This window comes from Lissotriton helveticus, chromosome 10, assembly GCF_964261635.1.
Source record: "Lissotriton helveticus chromosome 10, aLisHel1.1, whole genome shotgun sequence".
NCBI classification, from domain to species: Eukaryota; Metazoa; Chordata; class Amphibia; order Caudata; family Salamandridae; genus Lissotriton; species Lissotriton helveticus.
The window spans coordinates 1,010,494,270-1,010,516,829 of NC_136071.1; positions in this window are offsets into that span (position 1 = coordinate 1,010,494,270).

Sequence of the window (22,560 nt, forward strand, 5' to 3'; positions counted from 1 at the left end):
CACAAACCAACAGCAAAGAAGCTCAGTGTGCTTCCTAATCTGAGGTAACACAGGTGACATGATTGTGAAAGCTTCAAATTTTTTATGTAATCATGCACACACTATTTATTCTTTCTCAAAAATGTAGAAGCCATTGATTCGTCCCAAAATCGATTTTTCAATAACATTTTAGAAACACAGTGCAGGTCCTATGTACAATCATTCCATTTCAGTACTGAAAAGTCACTATTTTACAAAATACATTTCCTATCTCTTGCAAACATTCCTACCAAGCATTACCCAAAAAATGAAACAAACCAACAGCAAAGAAACTCAGTCTGCTTCCCAATCTGAGGTAAAACAGGTAACATGTTTGTAAAAGATTCAAATATTTCAATATAATTATGCACACACTATTTATTCCTTCTTAAAAATGTTAAAGCCATGGATTTGCACTAAAATCGTTTTTCAATTACCATTTTAGGAACAGAACACAGGTCCTATGTACAAGCATTCATTTTCACTACTGAAAGCCATTAATTTGCCCTAAAATCGTTTTTTATTTAATATTTTATGAACAGAGCACAGATCCTATTTACAAGCATTCATTTTCACTACTAAAACCCATTGTTTTGCACTAAAATCGTTTTTCAATTAACATTTTAGAAACACTGCACAGAAACACAAACAGCAAAGAAAATCAATGTGCTTCTTAATCTTAACTCTCTATCTAAATGAATCATAACTCACCTTTACAAATGCTTTAGGAGATTCAGAACAGTGTCAGATACACACACCAATATTTCTTTAGCAGAGCAAAAGGTATGTTCTCCAGGCACTGCAACCAAAACCTCTAATTCTACACACATATTCCTCATGGTACCCAATCAAAACTCTTCCCTCTCTATTTTCAAATCAACACCCTTCCCCCCCTCAGCCCTTTCTACCTGTTACCATAGCAACTCCCTCCTCACTGAAAGTTTATTCTACAATGTTGCAAATCAAATCAGCAAGCATGTTTGACCTCTCAATACACCAGCTTATCCACTGCAATCTTTCTTTAAATGACTTTTTCTTAACCACTCAAAGTACTTCTTTCACATAACAGAACCATGCACCCTAACTTTCAGTTTTTAACTATCTGAATCCACCAATCATTGCTTGCACTGAAACTCCACAGTTTTTTTTGCAAACTCCTACTGTTCCAACTGCCATTTCATTCCTACACTTCATCTGACTGCACCAGAACCTCCTCTCACCATGTACTCTGTCGGGATTATTGGACATAGCTACATTCACTGGGCTCAAAGGTATGCAGCTACCAGAAATTTTCACAACCTTGATTTACCAAATGTGCACATAAAATGGATTGGCCAAAGAGGATTGAGATGTCATCAATTGATACCATTGGTGAAAACCTTTTACCATCTGCCACACCCTGACCTCATAATTTTGCACTGTGGTGGAAATGACCTAGGTACTTTGACTGGGGTAGGTCTGGAGATGGTTTTAAAGGACACCTTTGGGCAATTGATGACACTTTTTCCACAAACTGCCATGGTATATTCCAATATATGCCAAAGACAGAAATGGAACTGGTCCAACCAATTTTGTCCACAATTTGAGAAAGCACGGAAACATGTGAATAAATCTGTTTCTGCTTACATGAGAGACTATGGAATGGGTTCAATATACAACAACAACTTGCGTTACAACATGCAAGATATCCACAGAGGAGATGGTGTGCACTTCTCAGATGAGGGGAATAGAATATTCCTCCTGAATTTAAGACTGTGCATTGGTACCTACTTGTAGGTACCTAAATCAGCCACAGAACCCAAAAGCTCTTTTCAGGGCTACCCTACCTCTGATCACTCCAAATGATTATCTTTTTCTAACTTTTTTCACTATTTTTCACCAAAGTACGCTCCCCGGTACGCTCCCCGGTGCGCGTACCGGGCGCTCCCCCCGCGAAAAATTAAAAATGTGTTGTTTTTTTCCCGCCTATATGGGCCTCCTAAGACCCCCTCAGAAAACCTAGAGGGTCAGGGAGTGCCTACGATGCCCCCTTATACCCATTCCCAATGTTGTTTGTCCTCCATTTTCTGTCTCAAATCTACCGAAACACAAAATGGAGGACTCCCGTTACGCTTACCGGTACGCGTACCGGGGCGCGTACCGGGAAGCGCTCCCAGAAATTTTTAAAAGATAATTTACATAAAAACCACTGGAGACACTTTCACCAAATATAGAATAGGCCATACTAAATACCAGTCCCTACCATTTTCCCAAATTTGGTGGAATTCCATTGAGCCATTTGGCCTGTAGCCCTCTCTAAATATCCTGAGGTGAATTACTTGACAAAATACATCTGAAGTGTTAGAATTTACAACCAATTAAAATGTTACTTTCATTTTCTACTATTATTTCATGACATTTGATTGGTTATGTACATGAATATATATAAAGAAAGAGAGGGAAACACAGCCATTTTGACTACTACTTCCTGAAGTACATTTCAAAAGGATTTTCACAGAGAACTTAAACTTCTTTTTCAAAGGTAAGATGTTATTTTGAAAACTGAAGTATGTTGTGCACTTTAAATTAATTTGGAAAACATTTTCTGATAGTTATATACTATCCCTCTGTAATAGTTATAGATTGAGATAGGCTTCTCTGTTATAGTTATGGATGGAGTTAGGCTTGTGTTGTATAATTATGAATTTACTTAGGCTTTATGATATACACTATTTTATATTTCTACTTCCAGCCTGATACCATACACTGCCCAAAGATAACTTCACTGTTGAAAAATCAAAACTACCTGTCTGAACTTAAACCCAACAGTGCCCTATCTCTACTGATTTATTTATTTTTTATGCAAATTACAGCAACATAATGGAAGGAGAGCAGAATATTTCCTTCAAGATTGTTCTGGAGAACAACGGTGAAAAATTTATTGTAGATAATGAAGACTTAGATTTCATGGATGAATCACGGGACTATGAATTAGTTCAATGTGCAGAAGCAGTAGATTCGCTGATTGAAAATGAGGACATTTCCGACAATGTGTTGTTAGAAGTTCTGTTAAATTTCGAAAAAGAATCAGAAAAATAAATGTATATTTAATAATCAAAAATTGTTCGAGACATTATTAATTTTTATATGTAATTCATAAACTAGTACCAAATTGATTATAATGTAAATTCAGACTTATAGTATACTGTGCAACTTTTTTATGTTACATAGTAATTTTGCTCATAGTTACTTCCTTTCTCCCACTATATTATCTCCAATGTGTATTTGACATTTCTTTTTCATCTCCTGCCTCCATGTTCAATCTGAAAACCTTCCTTTTCTCCAGAGCTTTTGCTGCCTAACCTGCCCCTCTTGCTGCTGCTGCTAGTATAAGCTCCTATAGCGCCATGAAACCGCTGGGTATAAGCGCGCTCAATAAATGTTTTTAAATTCAAATTTAAATTCAAATTCTTTCTGCTTTCCTGACAGACTATGCTATGGATTCCATATACCACAATAACTTCTGTAACAACATGCAAGATATCTACAGAGGAAACGGTGTACATTAAATTTAAGACTCAGCATTGGTACCTACATGTTGATACTTAAAACACCCAAACAACACAACAACTCTATTGTCATGCTTGACGGGTTCGCGGGTGTTCTACGCGGTTGAACTGGGTTGGAAAAGAAGAAAATACGGGCTTCGGAGCATGCGCGCATGCGCGGGAGAGAAGCGTTGTAGCCTTAAGCCCGCCCCAAACTCACAGGAAACGCTTCGCATTTAGCCAGTGAGAAGTCCCATACTCGTTCCGGGTCTTTGTGTGGCGTCCGAGGAGCTAGGTGTTCGTGTTGGCGTTCGAGGTCCGTTAGGCTTTTGAATACTCATTTCTGGAGTCCGTAAGTTTAAGGAGCGGCTCGTTTCTAACGTTTGCTTGTATTCTTGTGTTTCTGCGCTCTCCATTTAGAATTGGATTTCTGCCGTGAATCTTAGCGGTAGGCTTCTGTATCGAGTGATGTAATCGGCGCTTTTCCTTTTGTTGATTGCCACATAGCATAGTGGTGTAATTTGGAGTTCCTGTCACCTAAGCATTATTAGGTTAAGGAGTTTATTTGCTTTAGCGTATTCACGTCATAGAACTGGTGAGTGACATAACGACTAGAATACAATATTGTATTAATTGTGTGCACCAGTCATGAGGTTATTTCAATTACAGATGCATTGACTAATGGTACAACAGTCATACCTTCAGCATTCCAGTGTTTTCCCTATGCTTCCAGTTTTATAGGCATTCTCCACATCTCACAAGGTACTAACACTTTTACTACACTCACCTTAATTTGGGGACAACAAGGGAGGGGATAGGTTGCACTAATTGTTCTTGTCTATTACTACAGTGTCACTACCAGAAAAGAAAACCTCATCTGAAGCAGACGAGGAGAGTGGAGCGCCATTACTTCTTTGTCCTTTTCTTACCCTTGTTTTGTTCCCCTGTGTTCCCCTTGGTTACTTGTCGGGTGTTAGTGCCTCTTCCTGGCACCCGGGGGGGTGACGAGGGGGAGACAGGGTGTTAAGCATCGTGACTCCAGGATACTTCTGAGACAACCAGGTGCGTGCATTACATCTATGCAGAGCTACCCTACCTCTAATCACTATAAATTATTATTTTACTGTTTCACTGGGTTTGCCTCTTGGTACACTCCCCGGTGCGTGTACCGGGCGCTCCACCCGCGAAAATCGAAAAAAAAAAAAATGTTGTCCCGCTGGACCCTTTTATGGCCCCCACATCAAACCTATGGGGTCAGGGGGGTGTACCCTGCCCCCTTTTGGTCATTTCCCACTTTGTTTTTTGCCACCTCTTGTGTCTCGATCCTACCAAAACACAAGATGGCGGCCACTGCGGACTGTTTCGAATGTTTACAGACACCCGAGAGCCAATCAGCTTTCCGTGCGCAAGTCGCGTAGCGCGCCCGGTGCGCTCCCCGGTACGCGTACCGGGGCGCGCTTACAGATATATACATTTTTTTAAACTCAAATTCCTCAAAATCCTCTGGAGCACATATCTTGAGACATAGCAAAGGCACATCGGGCTACCAGTCCCTACAATTTTGCAAAGTTTGGTGAAAATCCATTCTGCCGTTCGAGCTGAAAGTGAGTTCGACCGCCCTATGGAAATTAACATGGAGAAAACACGTTTTGGGACCCCCCTTTTATCTCAGCCCCCGCTTGACGAATCCCCCCCAAACTTTCAGGGAAGGAGCGGAGAGCCGCGAGGCAAAGTTGAGGAAAAATTCAGGCAGATTCCTCAACCGGCGCCAAAGTTATTCCCAATAGAATGTTGCGATTTCCCTATGGAAATCAATCCTAACTATCACTACCTACTGGCGACCGCCAGTAGGTAATATATATATATATATATATATATATATATATATATATATATATTACCTACTGGCGGTTGCCAGTAGGTAGTTATAGTAAGAACCTTGTTTCCATAGGAAAAGCATTTTTTGACTTGCCTATGACCTTGGCATCATTTGACCAATGTTCATGAAATTTTCCCCAAAAAATTGTCACTGTAGGTTCTGGTTGTCATGGAAAGTTGGGGGTGATCCATGTAGTGGGGACCCAGAATTTGGGGTGCGGAATAAGGGTGCATTTGTAATGTTAATTTCCATAGGAACCTTTAGCCACAGCTACAGCCTGAACCGCTAAATGGACTAACACCACATTTGATAGGGAAGTCGATGTTGGTTCAAGTAAGTGTCTTTTACTTATTTGGTGTAAATCAGTTCAGGAGTTGTTGAGAAATGTAAGTTTAAAATTATAGTGATATTTCTGGCCGCTGGTATTTCGCGATGATTAACCGTGAATGCACACGCCAACTGGAATGCTCTGATTGGCTGAACAGAACCTGAACAGAAAGTTGCGGCAACCATTTTATTGCTTGGGAATGGTTCCAGTGGCTGAAAATTTCAGGAAAGGCTAACAGAAGGGGTCAGAGTAAAGGTACTCTGACCCCAGGTTTGAGGGAAGGGGGTGTTAAAATATTTTTTATTTTAATCACGGGTAATATTCGTGATGACGCCACGACTACCAGCGTGGCCCCCCATGTACCATCGCTGGGACGTTGCGACTACCGACGTCATTCCGAATACTGGTGGAAATATAAAAAAATATATTAGTGAATCATTAATAAACATTGTTATAGAGATATTGAGATTTGTATAAATGTTTTTATAGAGTTATTTATGTAGTGAGTTATCTACTGTGGTGGTTAATGAATTCCTGCTTTTGCTTTCCTCTTTCCCGAAGAAACTGTGGGGTTTGTGACGACCAACGTCATCGCGATCTCAGGCCTCACCCCGAAAACAGAAAATAGGTATTAGAGATGGTTTTTCTAGAAATACACTAGAAAAACATGAGTTTGAAGTGTACAGTAATAAATCCCTCATGTGTAACGTCGCAGTTAACTGTGACAGTGCAGTGCCTCAAATAACCATAAAAATGGAAAAAAGGTCTGAAAGATGGTTTTTAAAGAAATTTAGTACTAAAATATTAGTTTAAACATGCTTTGAAAGGAGTATGTATACCGTAATATGTGTAGGGCAATGTTCAGAATGTATTATTTTACATATTATTTTTGGATGTGTTGGTGGTCATTGAATGTCTACTTTTGTTTTCTGTGTTAATGACGTGCCTGTGGGGATTGCGATTACCGGCGTCATCGCGGTATTCGGAGTCACCACGAAAAGATAAAATAGGTTTTAGGGATGGTTTTTATAGAAACTCTCTACTAAAACATGACTTTAGAGACTACTGTAAGAAACACTTAGGGGCCTATTAGGATGGCGGGTGGACTTTCGTCCGCCCGCCACTCTAGCGGTACTGGGACCTGCCGCCAGTGGTGCGGTGGTCCCGCACCGGCGATTAGGATGTCACCGCCACTGTGGCAGTGGCATCCTTTATTCCCCGTAGGAGTTATTTAAATACTCTTCATAAATTCTTAATTTGTCACAACAGTGATCTATCATTCAATAAATGCAAGGAAAGTACAATATTTTACTGTTGTTTATTTTTTATAAGTTATTTTCTTTATCAGAAAATGCAACATGGCAACATAAATACTACTCTATTTACAAATTAGACTTCAAGTAGTATATAACACCTTTTGCTATTTACATGGAAAAACGAAATACCATGCAGAGAGGAATTTTTTCATTATAATACATTCATTGTAACATCACAAAAAAATGGTACAAATGTAAACAAAACGGTGTCAGGCATCGACGTTTCGGTCCCTCGTCGGTTTACAAAATCCATAGGACCATCATCAGGACAAGCTGCACATATATATCTACAAATAAATATAAATATCAATAATCCATACAAAACTCCTTGCATACCAGATATCTTCTGATCACCCAAAGGGAAAACAAACCAAGGACATGCACCCTGAGTTTTACTCAAGTGTGTTCCAAACAACAATCAGTTAACACCACAACCCATGTACAAAGACCCGTGCACTATGATGGTCTTAAAAATGAATCAGCTTAAGTTAAAAAGGTCTTACCAGAAACCACCAGCCGGAAGTTGTAAGGCTTGAGAGGACAATAATGTCCAAATTGCTAGAAAACCAAAGTCAAAACCAGCGTTAAACTAAAGTAAATACATAAGTCCATCTTTGCATGGGATGACACACGCAGAAACCGTACTTACAGATTGCTTCAGTCAATCCGTCAAGTTATTTTGCGAGAATTTTGAATGTGTCCTGTATCAATACATAACAAAACTGAACCCTTCATTAGATAGACTCTTCTATTCAAATCACCTTAAGAAACCCGACCAAAACCAATCGTGTGTATAGATGGAGTACTCACAGCCAAAACAATCAGGAGCGTATAAATCACCTAGAATCAAAAAACTAATTAGTAACTGTCAGCGCGTAGAACAGAGCTACCAAGCCACATCACTACTCATATTTAAATTTTAAAAACAGCGTGGCTCACACTTACTTATAGATAGAAGGTGCAGCGTTCAACTTTCTCTCGACTCGTCAGTCCGAGAATGCCGACCACGGCTTTCCGTGTACATAACCCCTGACCTCTACAACGTCATGAAGTATGACGCACCATCTGCCTCTCTGTCCGTATGTGATCCGAAAAAGATCGGTAACATTAAAATGAATCAACTATCAATAATCACTCAAGTAGCCACCTAATTCAATTTAATTTTAATAACTGAGCAGAGCTACTTATTTTACTATTGTTGAAACGTACTGGTGTCAGTCAATGTAAATAGGAATGTCCGTGCACACAACGGCGGCCATCTTAGAACAGGTTCCGTTGTGTGTAAACAGGACACGGCATTAACATGCCAGATGCTTAGTCTGCTCAACAAGAACCCATAAATCCACTAAAGTAACAATCAGCAAACTCCCGTTTCTCCTCTAGATCGAACATTGGAGTTAATGAGCGGACATTTAATAAAGTCCCTCAGTGTCTGTTCTGTAATCAATAGCCCCAAATAACAGCTTATAGAAAGATGTTTCACAATGTAGCCACAGTATGCCATTCAATTAAGGAGTTTAACCCCTTCTCAACCCTGTTGCATGTCCAAATCCACTTATTCTCCCTTAGGGTGAGAAGACGATCAATATTGTGATATCGTTTCGTACACTTGATGACATCAATGACAAACCATTGCATTTCATTAGGCAAATGTGACTTCTGATGATAATGCTCAACAAGTGGGGCAGTGGTCACATTACATATTATACGGGACTGGTGTTGTAGAACACGTTTCTTTACCTCTTGGGTAGTCTTGCCTATATACAGCAACAAACATGGGCATTGTATACAGTAAATAACATTTCTTGTATTACAATTTGAATGATGAAACAGTTTGATTTCCTTTCCATTCAATTGACAGCTTTTCATTGCCCTAGTTGTCTCACATGCTGCATAATTCCCGCATGGGTAATGCCCAGTGAGGACGCTCTCGGAACACCAGGAGAGGCTGGTTCAGAAACCAGTATACCCCGGGGTTCCGACAGACACGGAATAGTTATTACGAGTGGTAGAGGCTAGGAATCAAGTCAATATGGAAAATGATCGAAATTTGACAGTTGTGCCAATCTTTAATTTATCATCACACACACTCAGTTCTAAGGAGATGGAGGTGCTGAGTTATGGATTGTCCTTTGTTCCAACTAATAGAAACAATGCATTTATGACCTGTGAAGAACTTCATAAATTCTTCAGAACTGTGCGTTTGTAATACTTTTTTGCGAATACCCCTATGACCCACACAACAAACATCAGTGGTCTTAAATGTCCTTCAACTTTCTTTCCTACGACAAATCTGATGCCTAAAGATCTTATTACCTTTGAAAATGTAGTGTTGAATGAAATTCAACAACTTTTCCAAGAAATAAAGTACGTAAAGTTTAACTTCTCGAAAGAGGAGAAACTAGTTCTCCAAACCCTATCCAATCGGGATGATCTGATTGTGAAACCCGCGGATAAGGGGGGAGGCATTATTCTACAGAACAGAACGGACTATGATAGTGAGGTCTTACAACAACTTAACAATCCAATTCATTACAAAAAACTTAGAGGCGACCCGACAGTCAGAATACGCAAGGAAATTCTATCACTGACGATTAGAGGCTTAGAAGGACAGTGGCTAAGCAAGAAAGAATTTGACTATATGAACAAGAGTGATTATACTATTCCAGCGTTTTATACGTTACCAAAAATTCACAAGCATAGTCAGTGCCCTCCAGGGAGACCTATTGTGGCTGGTTGTCAATCTATTTTACAACCATAAGCTGAATATGTGGATTATTTTCTAAAACCTTTGGTGCCCTTAACAAAAGCTTACACACAAGATAGTAGGGATGTCATTGTCAAATTAGAAGGCCAACCATTCGACCAATACTCTGACATTCTAGTCACTATGGATATTGACAATTTATACACGAGCATTCCGCAAAGTGATGCTCTTGTAATAATCAGCAACATTCTAGAAACACGGACAGGTCCCCATCAAGTTCCCACAGATTTTATAGTTCAATGTGCAAAGATCGCCCTCAATGAGAACTACTTTATCTTTGGGGCAGATTTCTATGGCCAACTCAAAGGAGTGGCCATGGGCGCAATTTTTGCGCCAGACATAGCTAATCTTTACGTGGCTGCTTTTGAGGATAAAGTAATATATAACAACAACCCCTTTGTGGACCATCTACGACATTATCTGAGGTATATCGATGATGTCTGTTTAATTTGGAATTGTACGGATGACGAACTAGGAAGCTTTTATGCTTGGCTGAATCAACAGGATGTGAATTTACATTTTACATTTGAAAGCAACAGAAATGCCATTAGTTTGCTGGACTTGTCCATACATAATGACAATAATATCTTGTCTATGCGCCTGTATACAAAACCCACGGCAAGGAACACCCTTTTAAAATATGATAGTCACCACCCGCGGAGCTTAAGCGATAAACTCCCCTTTGAACAGTTTTTGCGTCTTCGACGTAACTGTACCAAAGGGGAGGATTATTTTCGCGAAGCAAACGTTTTACAATCTAAACTTGTGATGCGCGCATATCCATACAGACTGGTGAAAAAAGCCATGAAACGTGCATGGTATTATGATCGTGGTGCTCTACTGACTAAAAAAGCTAATCCAGACACAGATGGTAACAGTACAAAGCCTTTGACATGTGTAATGACTTTTGGCTCTGAATCCAATCAGATCAGATCAATCATTAAAAACAACTGGCATTTGATTAAAAAGGTGGAACCTCATTTAGCGCAATCACGCTTTGCATTTAAAAGAGGTAGAAATTTACGAGACTACTTAGTAAAGGCTTACAAGGAACCACCATCTACAACATTACAGTCACAGTGGGGTTTAGCCCCTATCACTGGGCATTCCCCATGCGGGAATTATGCAGCATGTGAGACAACTAGGGCAATGAAAAGCTGTCAATTGAATGGAAAGGAAATCAAACTGTTTCATCATTCAAATTGTAATACAAGAAATGTTATTCACTGTATACAATGTCCATGTTTGTTGCTGTATATAGGCAAGACTACCCAAGAGGTAAAGAAACGTGTTCTACAACAACAGTCCCGTATAAGATGTAATGTGACCACTGCCCCACTTGTTGAGCATTATCATCAGAAGTCACATTTGCCTAATGAAATGCAATGGTTTGTCATTGATGTCATCAAGTGTACGAAACGATATCACAATGTTGATCGTCTTCTCACCCTAAGGGAGAATAAGTGGATTTGGACATGCAACACGGTTGAGAAGGGGTTAAACTCTTTAATTGAATGGCATACTGTGGCTACATTGTGAAACATCTTTCTATGAGCTGTTATTTGGGGCTATTGATTACAGAACAGACACTGAAGGGACTTTATTAAATGTCCGCTAATTACCTCCAATGTTCGATCTAGAGGAGAAACGGGAGTTTGCTGATTGTTACTTTAGTGGATTTATGGGTTCTTGTTGAGCAGTCTAAGCATCTGGCATGTTAATGCCGTGTCCTGTTTACACACAACGGAACCTGTTCTAAGATGGCCGCCGTTGTGTGCACGGACATTCCTATTTACATTGACTGACACCAGTACGTTTCAACAATAGTAAAATAAGTAGCTCTGCTCAGTTATTAAAATTAAATTGAATTAGGTGGCTACTTGAGTGATTATTGATAGTTGATTCATTTTAATGTTACCGATCTTTTTCGGATCACATACGGACAGAGAGGCAGATGGTGCGTCATACTTCATGACGTTGTAGAGGTCAGGGGTTATGTACACGGAAAGCCGTGGTCGGCATTCTCGGACTGACGAGTCGAGAGGAAGTTGAACGCTGCACCTTCTATCTATAAGTAAGTGTGAGCCACGCTGTTTTTAAAATTTAAATATGAGCAGTGATGTGGCTTGGTAGCTCTGTTCTACGCGCTGACAGTTACTAATGAGTTTTTTTATTCTAGGTGATTTATACGCTCCTGATTGTTTTGGCTGTGAGTACTCCATCTATACACACGATGGGTTTTGGTCGGGTTTCTTAAGGTGATTTGAATAGAAGAGTCTAACTAATGAAGGGTTCACTTTTGTTATGTATTGATACAGGACACATTCAAAATTCTCGCAAAATAACTTGACGGATTGACTGAAGCAATCTGTAAGTACGGTTTCTGCGTGTGTCATTCCATGCAAAGATGGACTTATGTATTTACTTTAGTTTAACGCTGGTTTTGACTTCAATTTGTTTAGAAATTTGGACATTATTGTCCTCTCAGGCCTTACAACTTCCGGCTGGAGGTTTCTGGTAGGAACTTTTTAACTTAAGCTGATTCATTTTTAAGACCATCATAGTGCACGGGTCTTTGCACATGGGTTGTGGTGTTAACTGATTGTTGTTTGGAACACACTTGAGTTACACTTAGGGTGCATGTCCTTGGTTTGTTTTCCCTTTGGTCGATTAGACGATATCTGGTATGCAAGGAGTTTTGTATGGATTATTGATATTTATATTTATTTGTAGATATATATATGCAACTTGTCCTGATGATGGTCCTATGGATTTTATAAACCGACGAGGGACCGAAACGTCGACGCCTGACACCGTTTTGTTTACATCTGTACCTTTTTTTGTGATGTTACAATGAATGTATTATAATGAAAAAAATCCTCTCTGCATGGTATTTCGTTTTTCCATGTAAATAGCAAAAGGTGTTATATACTACTTGAAGCCAAATTTGCAAATAGAGTAGTATTTATGTTGCCATGTTGCATTTTTTGATGAAGAAAATAACTTATAAAAAATAAACAACAGTAAAATACTGTACTTTCCTTGCATTTATTGAATGATAGATCACTGTTGTGACAAATGAATAATTTATTAAGAGTATTTAAATAACTCCTACGGGGACAAATTGTAATTTTGTTATTGATCATACCCAGTCCTCACGGGATTATTGGGTGGCTCTGTTTTGTTTAATATCCTTTATTCCCAGCATTGTGTGTATTGTCATGTACAAGGTGACAGGCACCTTGTGATGCCTGCCACCTTGTCCATGACAATGTATGTGCACCCCCCCAATACCCTGGGGGCCCGCATTGGGCCCCCGAAAGCAGACTCCTCATGGCTTTCCATGTCGGGGTGTCTGCCATTGAAAGCCATGCACCGCTGCCCATGCTAATATGGATGGTGGTGTCTAGCAGACACCACCACTATATCTAGCCCCTTCTCCGCCCGGTCGACTGGTCGACCAAAGGAAAACCGTTTTTTCCGTCCGTTGGGGTCCCCCCGCCATACTAATTTGGCGGAGGGAAATGGATGGCTGGCGGGGTATGATGTAGGGCGGATTGCCACCGCCATACGGGCGGTGGCGATCCGCCCTACATCCTAATAGACCCCCTAGTGTGTAAAATACTGTAGTATGTGTGGATATATGTGTTTCACACTTTATGGAGAAGGTGCAATCATCGCAATTAACGACATCATCACGACGTCCCGAATAACTGCGAAAACAGAAAATAGGTCTGAAAGATGGATAAGAAACTTAGTATAAAAACATGAGTTTAAACATGTTTTTAAAGAAGTATGTATATACTAATATGCATAAGGTAATGTCCAGAATAGACATTTTACATATTATTTTTGGATGTGTTAGTGATAATTGAATGTTTGCTTTTGTTTTCCGTTTTTGCGACGTGTCCGCGGGTATTGCGACATCATCGCAGATATAAAAAAATGTAAAGAAAAAAACTAAACTTATTAATGCACTGAAGAAAATACAAGTATATAAAAATACACCTTAAAGAAGTCATTTTACATACAAAATACAATTTAAAAACCTCAAAAATGTAATTTAAAAATAACAGGTTACATGGATGGTATAGTTGGGAAATAGAATTTGAAAAACCTTAGAAATGTACTGAAAAAAATAAAGGTTACAGGGACTTTATAGTTAGGCTGACATTTCACTCATAAAAAACCAAGCCTGGGTGTAGTTTGCGTAGTTTTGCTACGCAGAACTCCACGAAGTGACAAAAAATCTTTGCAGAGCTCCGCAAGTGGCAGAGTGCAGTGCGCAGTGCCATTCGTGATGGTTTTCCTGCCGCTTGGGTAGAAATTCTACCCGAGCGCCTGCTCGCGCTTTCGATCTTACCATTCGGCAGTACGAGTGGGAAAAAAACTCTGCTGCACTATGTGGAGCAGAGTTTTCTGCACTCCACGAGCTCCGCGGAGCGCGGAGTGCAGAAAACTCTGCGAACTCTGCGAACAGAGCGGAGTTCACTGCGCAGGCCTAAACAAAACCAGAGAAATTCAGCAATTATAGTTAGCGGAGCTAACTGTGACTCACGCCCCAGCGATGCACTGCTTATGACCTCACATATTACATCACTCATGACCTGTTCAGTGACATCACTGATGACATCACTGACCGGACGCATTTCAGCCTTGGGTTCTTCTCGGCCTCCTTAGGACAAGGGAAAAGGAACAATGCTAAATCAATCCATACAAATATGCATATATTAATTTATGTCCATATCTCACCTCTTAATTGTACACAAATTCTGGTTACCCATCTAGGTTCCCATAAAATAGTGCAACCACGAAATCACCACATGAAAAGGTAAAGGAAGAGATGTGATGTCTAATAACACAATATCCTCGAGGTGGTACTTCTCACATATAACCACCGTTCCCTCTAGGCCGCGCGCGCGCAACTCCCCCCAAGTCAGCGCGCACCACCTAGCGTGGAGCGCGCACACAGTACGTCGCAACAGAGTTGCGCCGCTCGCCGCTTTTAAAACGCGAGCGGCGCAAACATGAGCACTTTTCTAGTGGTGGCGGTGGAGCGGGCGTGAGGAATGCAGGTAAGGAGGCGGGGGGGCTGGTGGGGATTATGGCGCTTGCGGCTGTGAGAGCGGGGCAGACTGTGGCCTTTTGTTTAAATATTGCTGTGAATCGGAGCCCCTTGACGGGCTCCGACTAACAGCAATACTTAAACAAAATGCCACAGACTGCCCCGCGCTTTATTAACAAAAGCGTAGACACTTTCCAAACACAGCGTGTGCTCGCGCTGTGTTTGGAAAGTGTCTACGCTTTTGTTAGTAAAGCGAGGCAGACTGTGGCATTTTGTTTAAGTATTGCTGTTAATCGGAGCCCGTGAAGGGGCTCCGATTAACAGCAATATTTAAACAAAAGGCCACAGCCGCTGGGGAACGAGCGGAACAGAAGGCAAGAGGGCATAAAGGCACGAGTGGGACACAGACAGAGGACAGAAAGGCACAAAAAAACGAGTGGGACACAGACAGAGGACAGAAAGGCACAAAAAAAGAGTGGGACTCAGACAGAGGACATAAAAGCACAAACAAACGAGTGGGACACAGACAGAGGACAGAAAGGCACAAAAAAACGAGTGGGACACAGACAGAGGACAGAAAGGCACACAAAAACGAGTGGGACAGAGAACATAAAGACACAAAAAACGAGTGGGACAGAGAGCATAAAAGCACAAAAAACGAGTGGGACACAGACAGAGGACAGAAAGGCACAAAAGAACGAGTGGAACAGAGGGAAGAAAGGCACAAAAAACGAGTGGGACAGAGGACATAAAGGCACAAAAAACGAGTGGGACAGAGGACATAAAGGCACAAAAAACGAGTGGGACAAAGAGCATAAAGGCACAAAAAATGATAGGGACAGAGGGCAGAAAGACTGGGACAGAGGGCTAAAAGGCACAAAAAATGAGTGGCACAGAGGGCAGAAGGGCACAAAAACGAGTGAAACAGAGGGCCGAAGGGCACAAAAACAAGTGGGACAGAGGACATAAAGGCACAAAAAACGAGTGAGACAGAGGACATAAAGGCACAAAAAACGAGTGGGACAGAGAGCCTAAAGGCACAAAAAACGATTGGGACAGAGGGCAGAAAGACTGGGACAGAGGGCTAAAAGGCACAAAAAATGAGTGGCACAGAGGGCAGAAGGGCACAAAAACGAGTGAAACAGAAGGCAGAAGGGCACAAAAACGAGTGGGACAGAGGGCAGAAAGGCACAAAAAAACGAGTGGAACAGATGGCAGAAGGGCACAGAAAACGAGGGGAAAACGAAGTGGAACAGAGGGCTAAAAAGGCACAAAAAACGAGTGGAACAGAGGGCAGAAGGGCACAAAAAACGAGGGGAAAACGAAGTGAAAAAGAGGGCTAAAAGGCACAAAAAATGAGTGGCAAAGAGGGCAGAAGGGCACAAAAACGAGTGGCACAGAGGGCAGACGGGCACAAAAAACTAATGGCATAGAGGCAGAATACAGAAATATAGGGGCAGCTAACAACAGAAGGCAGAACGGGTAGAGAGGCCCGGGTGCAGCGAGGGAAACAGAAGGGAAAACTGGGCAGAGACACGGGCAGCGAGGAGTACAGAAGGAAAGACCGTGCAGAGAGAGCACGGGGATAGCGAGGGGAACAGAGGGAAGAAAACGGGGCATGGACCACGTACAGGCAGCGGGGAAGACAGACAACAGCAGTCAGAGACACAACAATGAAAATACAGGCAATACAATACATTTTCAAACTGCCCTTAAGACCCTTATTGTGGCTCTGTATGTGTGAAAATGCATCATCTTTTCACTTTTTAAAGTAAACGTTTTGAGTGCCATTTGGTGCCGCAGACACGCACGGTTTGGTTCCTGGCGCACATAGCCATGGTTTCAGCGCACAGAGACCCTCCAGTGCCGCACACAGAGGAAAAAAATTAGAGGGAACATTGCATATAACCAAATCTGACAAAAACATGCCAAATCAACAATCCAACTAATAATCGTGTTGCATGTAAATCGGGTAGAAAAGACCCCTAAAGCATGCATCCTGACACTGAAAACCGAGTGAGTTAAGAAAGAAACAAATTAAATACAGAATTTCTAAAGACTCACATCATAAGATCCTTAATGGGTCGTGTATTTCGTAACCCCGAGTCTTAAGCGCCCAATGGAGCCTCAATCCGAGAAAGACTCCCCTAGAAAAACATCGGTGAGTCAAGGTTTTACCGAGTTAGATATATCCTATTTACTAGAGCATATTGTCTACCAAGCACAGTATACAAACTTATATAGCACTCATCTCTCTCACAGATGAGGGTGAATTTTTTACTGCAAATGAATTGTTCTGATATTCTAAATATCAACACTGCCTACCTACAAAGGAAACAAAACGTCATATAACTCCAAACAGTATACTACAGACTCAACCAGAGCACACTACCAATAAAAATTCTCGCGTATAAAGAAATCACCGACTACAACGCTCACTGGTCAGCTGTTGTATCATGAGCAGATAGTTACTCGCGATCCTCGCTCCAACGGTCAGCGTGTGCTAGGCCTGTACATTCAGATCTTCACACTTAAATGCAGAACTAAGCTCGTAACGTGTGTCTGGACGCGTCTTCGCCCGGGAATAAATATGGAAAGCGGACTATATGTGCCTGTCCGAAATGTGAAACCAACAACGGACTCAGTGTAGTTTCTATCGCTCGATATATGCTCATGGGCTGCACTGTAGTTCTCAAATTACATCAGACCTACGTATCATCACATTAACAATGACGCCAAACACGTGAGAGTGGTCGATTCGGCCCTAGTGTATGCCATAAAATCAAAAACTTGGTGTGTGTGTGTGGTCGCTTTGGCCCTAGTGTATGCCATCACATCATAAACTGTGTGTGTTTGTCTAAACGAAAATACAACGTAAAAGACTCTGTGAAGTCTCTTGTCCATTCTAAAGTGACTCTCTTATGGTGTTCTAAATGGTCTTTGTCCATTCTAAAGTGACTCTCTTATGGTGTTCTAAATGGTCTCACTTAACTCGAGGTGGCTACCAAGATATATCTGTTACTTGATCGACAATTATCGGTAATAAGTATACACAACATCGGGACATCTGATAACTATCAACTGGGTACCAGCATGCATAGTACAAAAAGAGGCTTACATTCTAAAAGTATCAGTGGCAATCAATATCCACATACATTTTTGTCAATACTAATGAGCATATGTCTCATCTAAGATCCAAGTCATGGACACATAGTATAGTTCAATTATCACATAAATATACATAAACTCAACGTTATATATATGTACACAATACACTGTGATTTACTGTACAGGGTGGTTAAAAACAGAACAGAGGAAACAGAGGAAGATATATGCAGTCTTTGGTATCTAAATCATCTCAATCAGAATACCATTGTAGATACACAATGATCCTTACATTCATGTATGTGATCAGATTAGCGCCTAGATTTCATCCCGGTCATTAAGACCTTCTGTCGCTGGGTGGCACCTCTCAATCAACAGGGCTTCAAGACGATTCAAGACAATTTAAACTCATCTGCAGCATAGTTTTGTTTACAGATTTCACTACTAGCAATACTGACCAACTAAGTCATTCTCGCTGTGCCCATTTTGTTCATAATGTTGTACAAATGGGGCTCCCTCTGTATTACAACGTATGCGAGCTTTGTGCTGCATAATTCTCATTTTAATCGCCTGAGTTGTCTGGCCAATATATGCTTTTCTGCAGGGGCATATTACAGAATAAACCACATTTGGTGTATGTCCTTGTGTAATTTATCGTTATTATGTTTGTTTAAAGATCAGTCCCATTGTGTATGTGTGCCTTATATTAATTCAAGTAATATATTTTGTAGGTTTAAAAAACTGAATTTAGGGTAATAATTGTTCCCTAAAATAAAACAAAAGCAATATATTAATTCCTCCGTATCGATGTTTTTATATACATGATAGTAATTTATACAGCAATATATGGGAAAATTAAGCTTGGATGATGTCATGAGTGATGCCATCATGATGATATTTAAGATGTCATAGACCATGTCATAAGTGACATCATATGTGAGGTCATAAGCAGTGCATGGCGGAGGCACAAGCTATAGTTAGCTCTGCTGACCATAACTGCTGAATGTCTGTGTTTTCTTTAGTTCAAAACATTAATGTTTTCAAAGGAAAATTCAACTAACTATGATATTACTTTAACCTTTGTTTTTTTAGAGAATTTTTAAGTTTTAAAAAAAAAGAAAACAGATATTTTTATTATACCTAACTATACTGTTACTTTAACTTTTGTTTTTTTCCAATGAATTTCTAGGTTTTTTTCTAAACTAAATTAATTTATTTTGACAGTGTATGTATGGTGGAATGACTTTATAATATATGCTGTGTGCATACATTATTTTAAACAAGAATGCTTTTTTTCATTGTAACATAAGATATGATTCAAAGTTTGGAAAAACTTTCTCAAATATGTTTGAGTATTAAACAGATAAATATCCAATATCTCATTAGAGATTGTGTATTTGCTCAGTTCTGTGACTCTGATATCAAGACATGTTACCAGCAATGTATTTTTCAAGTGTCATGACTCTCGCGAGACCCTCATGAGCCCCTTGTAGGACACTTGTGGGAAAGTAGAGTTGTAAGTTTCATTGTAATCTATTGCATACCGATGTTTATCATGATTTTAGTTATTATTTAATGTTATTCTAGAATGGAATAGTGAATAAAAAATGGTTGGATTTTTTTTTTTAAGTGATGGCTTTCGCGAGACCTTATGGGAGCTGGATGCACAATCCCATATGCCGACACTCAGGGGGCTCTACTTTCTGTTTGGCTCTCACAAAGCACTCGTGAGATCGTACATTAGAGTTAAATTAATTAGCGTTTTCATGTAATTTTGAAAAAAGTATAACATAAGACATGTTGATTAAGTTAGAAAAAATAATGATGTGTTTTTCTATTGAAGGTATAAAACAATTGTTTTTTATGGTTTAGTGAGATGCATGCGAGCCTCTCGCAAGAGGTCCAGGAGAGGAAGCACATCCTAAGGAAGGACTGTGTTTGGTTCACATGGATGTCTTTATTTAGACGAAGAAGATCCCATCCTTTAAGATTTTTTTCACTATTGGAGTTTGGTGAGGGTAGATATATCCAGCTTGCTCTCCTTTCCCGTTTGCCTTTCATCACAAAGATGTCTTCATCAGAATCTAATGAACAGACGGGAGCACCTGCACCAGCGCAGCCATCTCAGCCTCCTAAGGAAAATTTGGTGTGGTAATTCTTTGACATGAGGCCAGGTAGCAAAGATGTTTCAGCAAAGTATGTCACCTGTAATTTTTGCAAGAAGGAGATCAGCTAAGAGAGCAGAAATAAACAGTATAGCATGAGTACCACAGGCATGTGGAGACACCTCAGATCTATGCATCGACAAAGGCTTGCACAGGCAGAGTTGGCTCGTGCTTCAGAGCTAGGCAACTCTATAGCGGCTTCCACATCATTTTCTGCAGGAGATATTGTGCCTGTGCAGGTTCTAAGTGCACAAGCAGACAATAACCCTGCTTTCTTCAATAAAGCATTATTTTGCGGCTTGTGTAAACAAATAATTTTTCCATCTGAGAAAACAGGTCTGCCCAGGACAAGCTTATCCAATATCACAAGTGCCCCTCAAGGCTCTAGTTTTATTTTTTATTAAATAGGTTTTTCCAAATTGTTCTCCTTTTTGTTTTTAAGGAGATGTGGTTGGTGTTTATTCAACAGCTCAAGTTGTATGTTTTTTCAAAGTCAAACAAATGTTTAACGTGTTTGCAGACAATTGAAAGCTGTTAACAAAAATGGCTCTTTTCAGAGCTACCCGCTAATTTCATGATCTATGTTGTTTGTATTATGTTACCCTTCTACAAAGCTCTGGCAAGACTCTCACAAAAGCCAGGGAGGCAATCCCTCACATGCAGTCCAAGGCAGCCGTTCTTCTTAGTTTGCTATTATGAGCCCCTCGCAAGATCATTCTTTTTTAAATGGACTTTGCATTTACACTAAATATATCCTCATGTAGCATGTATATTTTATATAGACCAGAATAGTAATAGTGTATTTAGTTTAAAGAAATGCAATCCATTATATAATTGTGGGGAAAATAAATCACTTTTATTTATTTTCTGAAAAACACGTTTTATCTGCATGATACATTGGTACATAGCACACATTGATACTCATTTATTTAATTTAATTCCATTTATTTGTATTAAAAAAAGTTCAATCACTGCTTTTTTCAAGATCCTGCAAGAGTCTTGTGAGATAATACACCTTTTTAGAGGAAGAATTTACACTTTCCCTTTATTACAGTACTTATGCCATACAGTCCCCATTAATAGGGTGTGGGGAGAATATAGTCTCAACGGTATGGTGTAAGTATACAATGGGATCCCACTGACACCTTGCCACAACCTAGCAACTGTGTATAGTAAACTATGGGGAGAGACTGGCCTCTCCACTGAGACCTTGCATGAAGGTAACCATTGTGTAGAGTAGGGTAAAGAGGCACTGCCTCTCCACTCACCCTTTTCCCCAGGTTCAGTGGTATGCATAGTGGGGTTGAGAAGGTATCCACCTCACATATAGGACCTCAGTATTTTATAGTAAGTATTACAAGTACTGGCCTCTGCACTGAGACTTCTCCGTAGGGAAATAACTTTATATATCAGGGCGTGGGAATGGATTTGACTGTCTAGTCATAGCTCTCCCCAGAATGACAGACATGTACTTTAGTGTGTAGGGAAGCATTGCCTTCTCCACTAACACCTATCTCTAGGACAACATTGATATGCAGTACAGTGTGGGCAAGCAATGGCCTCTGTACTGACACCTCTTCCTATGGCAACAGTGATATGCAATGTTATCTGGGAACTGAGTGAGCTGTCACTAACACATCTTACCAGGGTGAGAGGTGTCTGCAGTAGGGTTTGAGAAAAATGTATCTTTCCCTACTCATACCGGTTTCCATACTGACAGGTATGCATACTGTGGGGAGGAAGTGCCCTGTTTGCTGACACATCTCTCTTGCATGATAAGTCTTCATAGTACAGTGTGAGGTAAGACTTGCCCCTCTCCTGTGACCTGTGCCTTGGATGATGGGTGTGCAAATTAGGCCATGAAAACAAGCTTACCTCTCTGGACACAGCAATTTCCCAGCATGACGGATATACAAGTAAGGTGTAGAGATGAAATGACCTCTAGGCTGATAACTGTGTCTTACATAACAACTATAGGGAGTATGATGTGTAAGCACACTACTTTGCCAGCAAAGATATCTCCCAAGAGTAATATATGGGAAATGTAGGCTGTGGGTAGTAGGGTATAGAAATGGAGTATCCTCTCTGCTGAGAACTGTGTCTTGGTTGATTGGTGTGGATAGTTGAATGTGGGGATATACTCACCTCTTGCTCAGACCTCTCTCTATGGATACAATGAGGCATAGTAGGATGTGCATAGGGAGAGACTTTTCTGCTGAAAATTCTCTACAGAGTTACAAGCATATATAGTAACATCTACAAAAGAACTACCCTCTCCACTATCACATCTCCAAAAACAGATAGCAGTGCATAGTAGAAAATGAGGATGCACTGGCCTCTGTGCCAAAACCTATCTCTTGTATGAGAGGTCTGTATACTACAGTGAGAAC